Below are 12617 nucleotides of genomic sequence, written 5' to 3' on the forward strand. Positions count from 1 at the left end.
GCTAATTTCTAAGCATCCTTTCAACTGAGTTTAAAGGGCACCACCTGTGACGTTGTCACTGTTAGACGTGTTCAAGCACTTTGCATTTTTCTGCATGTAAAATGTGTTATTATTGTAGTGTATTGCTTGTGTGCCTAATATGTTTAAAGTCAGGCTCCCTCAATAAACAAAAATTTTTCTCAACTGAGAAACCGTGATATTTATGCATATAAAAATGAAGTATAATAAAGTACTTACCATGAGTAATTAAATATTTACCAACTGAACCAGTGAAACTTCCTGTTTTTGAATACAGAGCTCATGATATATGTAAGTACTTGTCTTAGAACATTTGTACCTCTAGCGACATATCACAATCCAGCTAAACAAATGGTATTGCCCAGGGAAAGATATATGATCAAAGAAATGCCTAGGATTTGAAAACCATGTGCATAGAATGTCTTTATACTATAACAAGAGAACTATAAAGAATTTCCATTATTTATATGCCATCTAACAATAAGAGTTTATTTTTTAAAGAGTGGGTTGAAGAATCCTTCTCATGCTTCTATGAGCTATGCTGACTAAACATTTGAGGATTCAAATTTATATAATTTATACAATACCTTTAAAAGCTAGATTTCTGAGGTTATGAACAATGTGCTTGGGAAGTTTCCCATGTGTTACACATGATTACCTATTTATTATTTAGCCAGTTTATAAAAATACAAGATTCATGGCAGACTTTTAAACTACTATACTTAATATGGAGCAGACATCAACATGTATTCTCATCCTGACATTCCCTAATAGTTATTCCTCTTAGGGTTGAAAGTTCTGATTAATAGCACACTCAGAGCAGTCAAACTTTCTGCCTCATCTGCTGCTTAAATGAGTCTTTGGTTTCCACCGGGAGACTGAAGATTTTTCCTTCCCATATACATCCACAGAATCGGGCTTGAATCCTCTGGCTGCTTTTCGTAGGAAAAATGAACAGTTATTTGCCGTCTGTGTTTTTCTTTGCAACCATGCCTAACTGTTTCCATTTGCACCCATGCTAATAATCTATCTAGGCAAATCAGTCATGACCGTCTTTACCATTCTGCAGGATCAAGGGAGAAGGATGCTTTCTGGCCTCCAGCCTGCACAGCTGTCCAGTATCCTTAAGCTGTTCTCTCCAGCTCATTCCTTTCTCTCAAGCACCTCACCTTCACTCTGCTCCTACACCAGGCATTATGTATGTGTCCCCTTGAAGCAATGCCAAGAGTTCTTTTAAAGAAATCATCAACAACAAACTACCTTTGTCTCTTATTTTCTATGCCCTTGACAGTCAAACTGAAACAACTGTCCACTTAGCACTTGTCACACTTCAGCCCCAATCATATTCTTGTTATGGTCACTAAGGTCTTCTTTATGATTAAATTGGATTAACAGTTTGTATTTATCAGGCTGGTTGGTGGTGGTACACATCTTTAATCCCAGCACTTGGGAGCCAGAGGCAGGTGAACCTCTGTGAGTTCAAGGCTAGCCTGGTCTACAGAGAGAGTTCCAGGACGGCCAGGACTATACAGAGAAACCCTGCCTCAGGAAAAACAAAAATAAAACAAACAAACAATGACAAAAAAAAAAAAAAAAAAACCCTGTGTTTATCATGTTTTTATTGTGGTTAAAAGCTACAAAACTTAAGTGTGCTATTATCATTTTAATGTATAGCTCAGTATTGTTAAATAAATAACATTATGAAACAACTCCAGAATGTTTTCATTCTGCAAGTCTGCAATGCTAAGCCACTCTACAATTCTACTTTGCTTACATGAGTGTGGTACTGTTGATACCTTACACAGGGGAATCATCTATTTACCTAGGCTCACTATCTGATCTACTGATCATTTCATCTCTTCTTCTCTGCAGTGTTGGACCCCATTATTTACCATACTTCAGTATTTCACCGGCTACTCCTACTCTTGAAGGTCACTGTCATGGTAATATAATTTGGAGAATGGCATTATACTCTTTCATATCTTTAAATGGCAATATAACAGTGTTTCTTAGTGATCTGTCCTGTCAACAGCAGACTGTGTTGTGAGTTCACTTTTATTTTTGTATGTCTCCTATCAAAATTAACTTTTTTTTTTCAAAATAAACTCTTAAGACTTTCCCTATGTTATTCCATTTGATGGCCATACAATTACTAAAAATCTGGAAGGAAAACTTTTACATATACTACCTCCACGATGACCTCAAGTTCCATTACCATGTCCCTGTTATTCATGTGTGTGTGTGTGTGTGTGTGTGTGTGTGTGTGTGAATTCATCTAATTTAGTATAAAATGATAAAGTATTATTGGTGTTGAATTAATCTGTTATCTATTTGAAAGTATAAATGTCAGTCTGAACATCCTACTTTCAACAGCTACCAACTGCATGTCTTTGTAGAGAGCAGGTGTCTTGAGAGAGCTACCACAGCATGTGGAGTTCTATTAACAGTGTCCTTCCAACATCTACAACAGCCATGATTACAGATTGTCTGTCCTAAGCTTTCCTATTCAACCATTCACTGCATTCATCCATTCATTCAACAGTAACTACAACAGCAATAACAACAGTACTACATGGATTCTCACCTCATGATATGCCTGTCATGCCTGTCCTCATACATTCTAATCCAGGTGGAATTTCCACTCCTCAAAGGGTCACCAACTAAAGCCTCTTTCTTCCAATAGGCCTGAAAGAAGACTCCCCTGTGCTTCTCATTTTGTTCATCCATCATTTCCTAGGCTCGCACTCCACTCCTTTATGTCTTTCCTAATCCAGCTAACTCCCATCACTGCAAGACCTCACAAACACTATACTGTTCTGCTCTAACCTCTACGCCCTTTTGTTGCAGTTTGCACCACTCAGTATTGAAAAAATAAAAACACTGATAGGTTATTCTAAAGAGATACATCTTGCCAACCACTTAGTTTCCCAGTGGGCCTTGAGCTTACGCTATGATCAGGCAGGCCTTGAACTTCTTGACTCTCCTACCTTCAGCTGCGGAGAGTTTTGTATATTAGAAGAGGAGTAGATATATTGTAGGGATAAGAGAGTTAGAAATGATGTTGCATTTAGGAACAATCCATTTTAGCTCAGTGAAAAGGCTGATAGAATATGGAGGTTAAAAAATGAGGCAAGGGGAAGAAGAGTGCTTAAAACATCTAGATTTTGGGCATATTACATGGAAATTTGGATTGCATGGCTGTCATATTCCAAGACTAAGGCTTAGTTTTGGGAAAGTATATCCCAGAAGTAAAACAAATCAAAGAATTTAGTAACTCAGGTACTCAGTGGCTCAACACACTGTCACTGAGGTGGAAAGGGGGGCAATTGAGCCAGTCACTAAAGCCAGAGGTGGAGGACCCAGAGATGAGACAAGGAGAGAGATCAGTTTGGGGATCTGCAGGGATTTATAGAAGGCTGCTATCCATGAAGCCTAGTAAAGAAAGGGAGAGACAGGTTAAGCTGAGGGAAGTGACTAAAGCCTCCTCTGCATGTTTTGTCCCACTGGATGCTGTTCCATGCTTGGCCAGCCCTCTCTTTCTGCCATGATCTAGTACCTGGAACAGTGAGCGGTACAAAGTATTTCATAAGCATTTGTTGGATGTTTTTCTTTTTTATACCAAGTGAGCCCAAATTTAAACTAGTTTATGAGTTAGAAGGTAACCTTTCCCTTTTGAAAAAAAAATATATGCCTCTGCTTATTCTATTTTCTTTCTCATTTTTCAGCTTAAAAAAGAGTCAACACTCCTTAGCAATCTTCTTAAAGTACATGTAAATCACTGAGGAAAATATGACCAAAGAGAGAATCAGCTTATATCGAGGCCTCAATTTCTTCAGAGGTAAGTAAATCAAAACCTTTTAGTATGTGCTTCTGAGTTTGGGTTATTTTTGCTCCCTTGCATCTTTCAATAAAGACACAAATTTCACAATCACTATTGACAATGCCACGTCTGTTTCTGCTTCTTCCTTTTTGTAATGCCCCAAATTAACGTTGTTGGGTAGTTTTACTTTATTTATTTAGGGAGAAGCATATGCTTGTTAGTCTTTATCAGCAACTTAACACAACCATAAGTAACCTGGGAAGAGAGAGCCTCAATTAAAGCACTGGCCTGTGGCCATGTCCTTGTTAAACTCTCTGGATTGAGACTGATGTGAGGGGCCCAGCCCACTGTTCGCTGTATCATCCCTGGACAGGAGGGTCTGGGCTATGTAAGAAAGCTAGATGGGCATGAGAAGTGAACAAGCCAGTAAACAGAGTTCCTCTATGGTTTGTTTCAACTTCTACCTTGACTTCCTGATGGACTATGTCCTAGAAAGCATAAGCTAAATAAACCCTTTCCTACCTAAGTTTCTTGAACATGGTGCTTATCACAGCAACAGAAAGCAAACTAGACCAAGGTACATTTTCTTTATATCATGTGATATGCTTCCAATTTCCTTTATAAGAGCTACAAATGTTTGATTCCTTTTTTGCAGTTTGTTACCCTTGATTTTAATCACATCTGTCTAAACATGTTCCTTTCCTGTATTAAAATTTCAAATTACTCACTGTCTAACCAAGATCTGAAATTATAAAATCTTTCAGTTCATTCTAGGTTCCTTTTATGAATTGCTAGACTACTGTCAAAAATAATAAAGTGCATGAAAAGACAGAATTACCTCAAAAATTCCCCAGGGTTATCCTTCCTTGACATGTTCTGTTCAAAGAAGTGAATTCAGACCCCCAAAGAACAATGGAGTGCACTTGTGAGATGAGAACCTATCACTAAGGCAGACACAGGGTAGCTCAACAGACAGCTTTCAATATATACTAAAATAGAGAAGGGACAAGCAACAGTGGCTTTGAAATACTTGTAATCTGAAAATCAAGTTCTTTAAGGAAAGAAAAAATTAAGTTGCTAAAATATCCTTCCACATCATTTACTTTTTATTATGTAATGTATTAGCTTAATTTCTTTTATAAAAATCACACTACGATAATAAACAAATCTTCATATAAAGATAAAGGCAGAATAACTAAGTACTCTGAAGTGTCAGTGTGGCTGAAATATGTGAAATTAGCTAGAAACAAAAGAGATCAAATGAAGACTATCATGGTGAAACTGTCTATCATCAACGCTTCTAACTAAGTTTTCTAGGTTGTCATTTGTTTATGTTAAAAAGACTAAAGGAGTCGTGTTTGATATTGCATTTTCAAGCAGACAAAAACAACACTGTGTTTACTTCCATGAAGGTAGGAATAGGAAAAATTAACCCTAGCAGAATCATACTTAAGGGTTACTGATCTATAAGCCTGCCCATGTTCTAAGGCACTTGGCATATATTCTGGACTCTAGAGATGAGTCAAGTCTACATATCACAAATACTGATTTTTATTAATAAAGGAGTTTTATAAGAAGCAATAAATCACAAATATTTTGACAAAGTTTTTAGAACTATGCAGACAACAATTTGTACATGAAAATACACAGTAAGTAGAAACCGTCTTGTCTCAAGTATTTTTTTCTACAGGACTGCTCTCAGAAGGCGCTCAAGTGTAATGATCCCTTATGCTCAGCAGATGGCGACAACTGCATTACTGTCACCAACCGGCAGCTGCTATACCACAGAAGAATTTACCAAAAGAACATGAAGGCAGATCAAGTACAAATACTCTGTATTTTGCAACCCACAAAAACGACTTGCTCATGTACCCATTTTTGACCTATGATCCTTTTCCAGATTGTCATACATATCGTGTAGAAATGTTTGAGACAGTGGCAGCTGAGGAATTCTAGCTAGATATTTTCAGAATCATTTTCCAAAATTAGACTGGTGTGGAGGTGTTGGCATTCTGTCCTCTGGGTTTAAGTGTTAACTGAGCTCATAACAATGTATGTGAACATCGGATTGGGAGCAATTCTCACTTCTCTGCAGAGCTTATGTAGTTTGGGGGTAACAAATATAACCAACTAGCATGTAGCCTTGTGTGTTTGTATCTGCACATAGTGTACGCAGGGGTGTGTGTGTGTGTGCACTTGTACACATGTGCATATGGAAGCCAGAAGTCAACATGTGGTGTCTTGCTCTATCACTTTCCACCTTAACACGGCCTCTCCGTGAACCTGGCGCTCACCAACTGAGCAAGACTAGCCATGCAACAAGCCCCAGGCCTTTGTGTTCTCCTCACCAGCACATACCACAACAGGCTTTTTACATGTGTCTGGGGGCTAAACTCAGGTCCCCACGCTTGCAGGGTGAGCACTTAACTGGTGGAACCATCTCCTCAGCCCCTGCATGTGTCTTAAATATCTTAATATTTAACAAGGGACCAATGTTTCTGAAATAGAACAATAATGAAGACAGGAAATTGGCCAGAAAGTTTTTTTCTGCCTTTTACAGGTTTGTATTTCTTCACCTGTGAAGAAATTAAAAACAAAAAACAAAAAAACAAAAACAAAAACAAAATAAAAAAAACATTAACTTGCAAAAGAACATATTAGGGAAATTTCCTGCAGTTTGTTTCTAAATTGTTGAGTATGTAAATATAACGGTTTCTGTTCAGAAGGAACTTAGATCCATTCTTCCATTGGAAAATTCCACTCTGATGGTTATATGTCAGGAATCATATGGATATTAACTGGTGTTACAGACAGCCTGAGAAGGACATTCTTTACTCCATAACTATTTCAGCTTGATGCAGTATAATGGGAGACCCCAGTTTGAAGCCTTTTACACTAAAGGGAAAAGCAGGTACGTCACCTGCCAATCATTTAATTCTTTGAAAACTGGGAAGTCACATCTTGTGTTATAATGCCTGCGTGGTTGTGTGTTTGTGTGTGGTATGTAATATGTGTGTTGTATGTGATATGCACACGTGATATGTGTTGTAACATGTGAGTGTATGGGTATGTGTGCCCATGCATACTCATGTGGAGGCCAGAGGCAGATGCTGGATATCTTCTTTCACATACCACTTTCCTCACTGCCTTGAGAAAGCATCTCTCACTGAATTGGAAGTTCATCATTGTGTTAACCTGGCTGGCCATCTCGATGCCCCCCATGTCGATGTCCCCCAGTGCTGGAGTTACAGGCACGGACAGTCATGCCTGGCTTCTTTACATGACTCTGGTCTTCATGCTTACACAGAAGTGCTCATACCTGTTGAGCCACCATCCCAGGACCACATTACAATTCTTCACCATAAAGTAATCAAGATCCATCATTCATTATGAAAGGGAGATAAAAATCCTGACGAACTATGCTGGACTCTAACAAGGTTATGTGTGCTGGAGAGATAGCTTAGAGGTGGAGAGCACAGGCTGTTCTTCCAGAGGACCTGGGTTCAACTCCGAGCACCCATGCATAGTGAGAAAGTAACAAAGTGATGCAATTTCTCTTGCTCAAGTAAAATGCTAGTTTATATTTATTTACATATAAACTGCACATTGAAATAGTAATATTCCTATTCAGTAGAAAGACAAAATTATGAGACCAAGAGGGACATCTTTTAATTTTAAGTAAGTTGTATCATATTTGACAAAATTATATATTTTGCATATAAGTATATTTTAAGGAAGTCATTTTTAAATAAAATTTTCAATGGTTTCCCATAATTTTCTATTCTAGTATACCACTCATCATCATCATAATAATCATCACTATCACTATCATCGTCATTATCATCATCATCATTTCTATTATGTTACTAACATGATAGTTCTTAGCTCGTTTATTTATATTTGCAGTTCTGGAGACCAAACCCAGGGCTTCCTATACATGAAGCAAGGGCTCTAATGACATCTGGCTCTGCTTTTGCCTTTCTCAAGTTCACAACATAAAGTAGATTCTTTAAACGTGAATGATAAATGATTTCTGTTCCTTTTTCCAATCAGAGCACTAAGTGTCGCATCTATCTGTTTCAAAGATCAGTTATTTTCTCCACCGAAGAGACTCCATGCAGTCCTGTGGAAGCATCCCATAAACACAAAGGAAGGACTATGAAGCAAAGGCTGCTTTGACGAAACAGACAGACAAAACACTCTTCCACGCCTGCTTCATGAACAGATAACAACAGGAGAAAAGAGTCAACTACAGGCGATTACATGACCGGGAGTACCATATTCTTCCTTTCAAGACACTTAGTAGGTCCATTTTTTTACTTCTAATGTAAGCAACATGTCGATATTATAACAAAAAATGACCTACTACTGATTCAATTGCACTTGTGTACAAAAATCGTATAACGATTTTTCCTAACTACTTAGCAGAGAAGAAAACAATGGGCAAGCATAGTCAATTAGTAACTGAATTGTTAATATCAAGTATGGCAGAGTATGCTAAGATGCTTACATTCTAAAAGCTTATTCTCTAGTTGGAGACATAGGACATGGGGACAAATACTTGTTGTCCAAAACAGGAAAAGAAGCACCAGAGATTGTGACGGTGCTTACAAATGGGTCCAAGGCATGTAACTCTATTCCAGACTTACATCTTGCGAGTCAAAGGAGTGTGAGGAAAATCCATGGGTATAGTTAAGGACTGGACTGTATTATTACCCTGATTCATATATTGAAGTCTTCAGTGTGACTCAATTTGGTCACAGATTCTTTAAATTTGTAACTAAGGGTAAATGGGGTCCAAGTTCAATATAACTGGTGTCCTATAAGAGGAAGAAGGGAAAATTAAAATGCCAGGAAAACAGGCTTCACTGGAAACCAAGCCTGCTGGTATGGTGACCTAGGAATTCTAGGCTCCAGAACAATGAGGATAATTAATCTATCTGCTAAGCCACTTAACATGTGCAGCTTGTGCCAGGGCCGCCTAATACAGACTATTTCTGATTAAGAGGTAGATGGGGAAGAATCATAGATCCTAACACATCTTCAAGGTTAATCATTCCATAGATTTATACAGGCCTTTACTTATATACTCACTACTCCATGCATCCAGAAGATGTCTATGAGAGTGCCTTTCTTCCAATTTGTATTTTTATATGAAGACCCTTGTCTTCCAGGAACAAGGTAGAAAGTCAGATTATGTAGACAAATACCCATCAGTAAAACCACAAAAAGAGGTACCAAGAGAGTTAAAATCTATATAGTAAACTAGGTCAGAAGTGAGTTACTTCCACTGTGGGGTGGCTGTGGAGAGGGTGAATTGTAGAGAATGTGTAAGTGAAGCTCTGAGATGGAATAAGAAAGCTCTGGTAGAGAACAGCAGCACTCAACCCAGTCCTTCCCATTACCACACCACTGGCACTGAGGGCTGGACAAGTCTTCAATCGATGGGAAAAGGCATTCAGTAATGTCCCTGGTGACACCACCTAGTCTTATGTACCCGAATACTACCCAGCTCATTACCGATAGATACAGAGTAGTAGCATCACCCTTAGGAGAGAACAAGAAGTAAAGTTAACAATGTACAGAGAACAGACGCACCCAGATAAAATTTATTAAATGGCTCATCAAAAGGCAAATACATAGAATTCTAAAATGCTGCACATTTACATTTACAACATTCAAACTAATACTTTAGATATGCCTTACACATACTCAATGATTTTCCTTTTAAGAGTTCTTCCTTTATTGCTTCACTGACATAGCTCTAACTATAATACCCATTCATTAAGTCTAGATGGCCTATAATGTAATCAACAAAGAAACACTTTTATTCAAGGCAAAAAAAAAAAAAAGTAAACGAATCTTTCTTTTAACTTTCATGCACAGTAACTAATCTTTTACTTCAAAGACTTCCTTTAATCTTGTGGCTGTGTCGAAGATCAAGGAGAAAGGAAAAGAGATTGAAGACAAAAATGATGGGAAGATTAGTAAAAGGACCATGCTGTAGAACCTGTGTAACCAAGTCTGGTGACCGGCTTTCAGAGTTTATCATGGAAGGTGCTTACTAGGAAGTGCCTCTTAAGTCAAGAACTGGAGGGGCCTGGTAGCAGGGACTCAAGAGAGGTGAACTGCTGTTGTGGAGGAAGGCAGCCTCAGGTAACCAGCCACAGCAGTCCTGGAGATACAACAGCTATTATGAGCTGTCTCTAAGTATGCTGAAATGATTAGGCTTTTCAATCTCCTCTTCCCCATATCAACAGAACCAGCTCACTGAATGTTGGTGCTGATGAATCACAGAGTAATTCCGCCTGGCTCATACATATTCAGAAGCAGCTATCAGGTCCTCCACAGAGGTAGAAACTCAGCCAGCTACAAATCTGAGCATAAAACCCAGGCTTTATTGAGCTGCTTCTCACTATTTCTAATAACAATAAAAGATACGATGCCTATTTTGCAAGGAATCACCAAGGAAATAGTTAATTGCATCATGAAATTTTAATGGATGAGATAAATCAAGCCAGCTTTTCACAGAGAAACAGAATCATTAAACCTACCAACAAAATTATGAATCCTGTATCATAGGCCAAGTTTTAGACATTCAAACTTTGTTGTTTGATCTATGTTCTATAGCATATTCTATTCCCTACATGCCACAAAGACAGTACAGGTAAGCCTTTTTCCCCCTCTCAATCTTTATTGAATCTCAATAGAAAAAAATAATAAATTGACAGTAGTCAGGACTGGACTACTAGGTATGCACTTTATTTAATAAGCTGGCAAACCCCCTCCCCAATGCACTGATTCTTCATTTTGAATTTTACTCAAGTGGTTAAATTCCGAATAAAAACTGTTTGCTTACATGCTTAAGAATTATGGATCTGTTTCTTCTATGTGTTCCAGCTGCACTGTGCTGTCTGATGTACAGACTTGCCACACTCTTCTCCACCTGTCTCCTTTGCATTGAGCTCTGCCTGAGATCATCACACAGCCTAGTTCTTACTCTCTACAAAGAATCAGCATCAAGGCTGAGTTCACAGATTGCCAGATAATCTACAGCAATTCTGCCCTGCCTAAACCAAATCTGTTTTATATTAGCCTACTTTATTATCTGGTAATAAAATTACCTTGGATCATCCTGTTTATATGTTTATTCATTATTTACTATGGTATCCACAGCATACAGATTGGTGCCTGACATTCAAATAATTACTCATTTGAAAGAATGAACACAGAATGAATGAATCAATGAGTGAGTGGTCATGAATCATATAAAAACAAAGTAAGTGTAAAATTACTTGTCTGGATAAAAAACCAATTCTAGGGCTGGAGAGATGGCTCAATGATTAAGAGCACTGACTGCTCTTCCAGAGGACCTGGCAATTCCCAGCACCCACATGGCAGCTCACAACCGTCTCTAACTCCAGTTCCAGGGAACTGACACCTTCACACGGAAATAAATGCAGGCAAAACACTAATACACATAAAATAAAAATAAACAAATGATTTTTAAAAACCTAATTCTATACTTTTGAATGAAAAAAATGGACTAGCTATTCTGTATTCTAATATAATGACTTTTATTATACAAGCTCAGATACACACATATATGTATATATATATATATCAGATATATATGTGTGTGTATATATATCAGATATACACATATGTATATATAAGATATATATTTCAGATACACACATATGTGTATATATAAGATATATATATCAGATATACACATATGTATATATACCAGATATATATATATGTATATATATATATGTATATTTGAGCTTTCTTAAAGGGCATAATGATAATGAAATGAGTATGAACCTGATCACAAGAGTAATATATGTGGAAGGTAACAAAAGTATACGACTGTGTAAGACACACCCATATTCTGAGTAGTAAAAACTGTGGGAAAATATGTTGAGAATCATTTTAGAGTAAGTTCCCAATTTCATATTAAAAACAAGCTTGTGATGAAGTCTGTATAAGAAGGACAAACAAGTCATAAATCAGATAACTATCCTTACAAAATACTTTTCGTAAACTTTTATAATATCTGGCTAGATTCTGAGCTAAGAATATACACTGTCCCAGAAGAGTCACTGGGCTCAGGAATTCAAGTTCTGGCAGGACGAACTGGAACATCTTCTTGATGCTGGCTGGACGCTGATTCCCACTCCCATGCAGATCATTTCAGTCATCTGCACTTTCGACAATATATTAAATAAACACTATGGACATTTAGGCAAGGCACTCAACTCTTTTTTCAACACCGTCTATTTCAAGTAAAAAAAAAAGTTCTATACATATTCTTTCTCTATATTAGAAAAAATGTTTTACTTATGTAAAATTCTTTCTAATGGTTCATCAAATTCTATAGTTACTCAAGAAAATTGGATTTTAGTGGGAAGATACCATCTTTACTCTGATACATCATTTTTAAGTGACTCTAACTCAATCTTCTTTCAGATACTGTGTTTCAAATAATGAAGCATAACTAGGCACAGAAAAGTGGGAAAAGAAAGAGTTTCTTCCATAGGATAGAGATGCAGTAAAAACTGGGCCTAAAGTCAGGATAATAAAAGCACGAGTAGGCAAGCCTTCGAATATCTGAGGAAATGCTGCAATAAGAGGGCATCCTTCATACCCTTATTATCATTGGGGGGCGCAGCTAAATCCTAGAACTATTTTCAAGTGCATTTAACAGGCCAACTGTTGCATAATAAGAAATCACTAACTGAAAATTAATGTTAGTTGCTTCAACTTATCCACA

The 12617-nt window shown here is 37.5% G+C and overlaps 1 protein-coding gene across 7 annotated transcripts in view; it reads right to left on the bottom strand.

The window, feature by feature from the left end:
• Positions 1 to 12617, bottom strand: part of Pdlim5 (PDZ and LIM domain 5) — a 169671-nt gene that overhangs the window by 50874 nt on the left and 106180 nt on the right. The gene's annotated exons all lie outside the window — the stretch shown is intronic.

The sequence above is a fragment of the Peromyscus leucopus genome, chromosome 6 (assembly GCF_004664715.2).
Source record: "Peromyscus leucopus breed LL Stock chromosome 6, UCI_PerLeu_2.1, whole genome shotgun sequence".
In the NCBI taxonomy this organism is placed as follows: Eukaryota; Metazoa; Chordata; class Mammalia; order Rodentia; family Cricetidae; genus Peromyscus; species Peromyscus leucopus.